This window comes from Lepeophtheirus salmonis, chromosome 3 (assembly GCF_016086655.4).
Source record: "Lepeophtheirus salmonis chromosome 3, UVic_Lsal_1.4, whole genome shotgun sequence".
NCBI classification, from domain to species: Eukaryota; Metazoa; Arthropoda; class Copepoda; order Siphonostomatoida; family Caligidae; genus Lepeophtheirus; species Lepeophtheirus salmonis.
Window position 1 is genome coordinate 3,625,910 of NC_052133.2, and position 2,817 is coordinate 3,628,726.

Sequence of the window (2,817 nt, forward strand, 5' to 3'; positions counted from 1 at the left end):
AATTCTTGATTGAATGTTCTCATTCCCATAAATACACATTTCAACATTGGTTAAGACACAAAAGCCATTTTCCTTCCTGTTTGATTACAATGTCTGCTAAACTGAGCAAAGCTGAAACCTTATACAAAACCAAGAGAATAATGAACGTATAATAACGGACAATCATTATTTGAAGATTCAAGTGCCTCCATTGTGACCTTAGCCCACAGTGAACAGAAATTGCTATTTGATTCCATATGTTTTCAGTACTCAATACCCAATATATGAGCTCTACATTTAATGTAACATCCTACAACTTTGTCATTTGGTCATTGTATTTGGTAAGGTTGGGCAAACTTTTCACTGAAAGCATGACATTTCAGAAATGGCAATATTTAGATCCTTACGTAGAAAACAAACAACCAAGTAAGCAACGCTCTTACGCTATAGATCTTCACAATTACACTCCTAAAACATTAACAGTTCATATTTTTTTAATTTTAAATTCAGCTGTCTATTTCCTTGCTCCTTATTAGTAATCTGTATGTTGATTGTAAAGATAAAAAAAATATATTCCATCCTCTATGGCTGATTGATTGCAGTCGAATTAACCGATGTTATACTCTACACAATTTCATTCTACAAATGAAAAATAGTCCAACATAAACAATTTTTTCCACCTTCTTTTTGAATGATAGGTTAAGAGATACATTAAATATTTCTATCTTTTTATTAATTTATATTTAAAACTATTTAATTTTAAAAACCTAACTTTAATAATTTTTACAAGATTTTTGGTGTTCTGCAATTTGCCCATCCTTGTCTTATATTTGATATTAATACATTATTTTAAGCAAAAATATAAGAATCATGAACCTTAAAGCAAATGGAACAAGTAATAGTAAACAAACGTTTTTTCTAACTTTTGGGTCTATTAATTATCACAATATTATTTTATTTATTTCTCCTCACTCTTAATATTTTTTGGACTAATTCTTTAGTACATGTATCACTATCATTACCTGAACTGAGATCTTAGATTAATACTTATTTTGATTAATACATTTCCACTACGTTCAAAATCATTATCCCGTTAGCTATTCTATTAACGTTGGGCGTGTATGTTTTATCTTCAAAAAAAAAAAAAAATGTGAGTACTCAATGACCTTAAGGAAAAAACTGGATTGAAAGAAAAATTTAGTGTGTATATTATATATGTTTAGTTTCTTTCAAAAGGTTATTTTCTTTTAAACAGAAAGAAGCTCATAAAGTGTAAAATAATATATCATTTGCCCTTTTTCCCAAAATAAACTAGATATGATATAAAAGCCAAAATATTGCTTAAGTATATTAAGACTATGATGAAAATCAAGTAAGACGTTTAAGGAATCAAAATCAGTTCTTGATTCATCAAACCTTTTTTATTAGTTATTATGATCAAAGTAAAATTTGCAGATATTTATTTCAGTTTTAATCATAAGGGTCTTTCAATAGTAAACATATATTTATGACAACAAATTTGTAATGGAATATGTTATGTATTTCATATTTCCTTTCATGATGTTCTTATCTTCTTGTATATTCGTTATGTATTATAAGTACTGTGTTTTACGTATTATAAATAGTCCTGTATTGTGTAAATAAATTAGAGTATAGTTAGAATACACATGATCGTATAAACAGTGTTACATTATTCCTCCACGTGAATTCTTCTCCTCATGTCTCTTGGTCATCCTGGATCTCTCCTATTATAAAGAAGTTTGACTCTCTCGTCCGTCAAGACACAACAGAATATAAGTAGATAACTCGACATTAGTTATTGAATGTTTTGGGATATAAACGTGATTTAAATTTATCATATTTATCAGTTATTTGAAAAGAAAAATAACGTAGGAAAGGTTGAGTGAGTGATTATATGTTCCGAAAATAAAATATCTTCAAACAAATAATTAATTTAATTTTTTTTATATATTATGTATCTATAAACATAATGGTTACATTTAAAAAAAATCATTCATTAAGCCTCTTATATGACATACAATTAACCTCAATTAATAGAAATTCCCTTCACTGCTTTAAAGCCCCATCAATTTCGCAAATATATTTGATACATATTTAAATGAGTCATTATTATACATTTAGTATTTGAAAGATGAGTGTTCCAAATAATTTAAGGTAAGAGCAAAGGGAGAATGAGGCAAACTATGATCTCAGAAATGATTATAAATATCTTCGATGTATCTATATGCAATGACAATATGTATTTGAGGGCAATATGCGCGTGAGTCAATAACTTTAATCAAAGAATAATTAAATTAAAAGGAAGAGAAGGCGTGTAAGAGAAGATACGATATGGCATGGAATTCTTGGGATATTTAGATTCTTATTAGTTATGTTTTTACTTCATTGATCGGTATATTATTGTAATTAAGAGTATATTGTAGTCCATTCATGAATTTATTCAATATTGATAATAATATTGTAAAATACTATTAGACAATAATTTTTTTATAGATCATTATCAATAATCAAAATCAAATAAATATTCACTTTTATCCCCACCATTCAATTTTTGAATCCTTTTTTACTCTTTAGTTTTCATTTTAATAGAAGTTCTTTAATAACTTTTTGAATATTATTATTTACTTCAGAAAGAGATGGTTTAGCTATGTACTTGAATATTTGACCGAAATATAAAACAATCAAAACGATGCTCTTTCACATTCAATGTCAAGAATTTACAAGAATGATAGATTTTCTGCTATTAGTTTTACAATATTATAATTCGTGATAATATTCTTCTGGATTTTTTTTGAAGATATAATTTTCTTGAAAATG

General features: G+C 26.8%; 1 long non-coding RNA gene across 1 annotated transcript; it reads left to right on the top strand.

Annotated features, from left to right (window-relative positions):
* The first annotated feature begins 713 nt into the window (after positions 1–713).
* LOC139904889 (uncharacterized) lies at positions 714–2,541 on the top strand. Its single transcript, XR_011779147.1, has 2 exons — positions 714–1,820; positions 2,122–2,541. It is a non-coding gene; the product is annotated as an uncharacterized lncRNA (long non-coding RNA).
* The last annotated feature ends 276 nt before the right edge of the window (positions 2,542–2,817 follow it).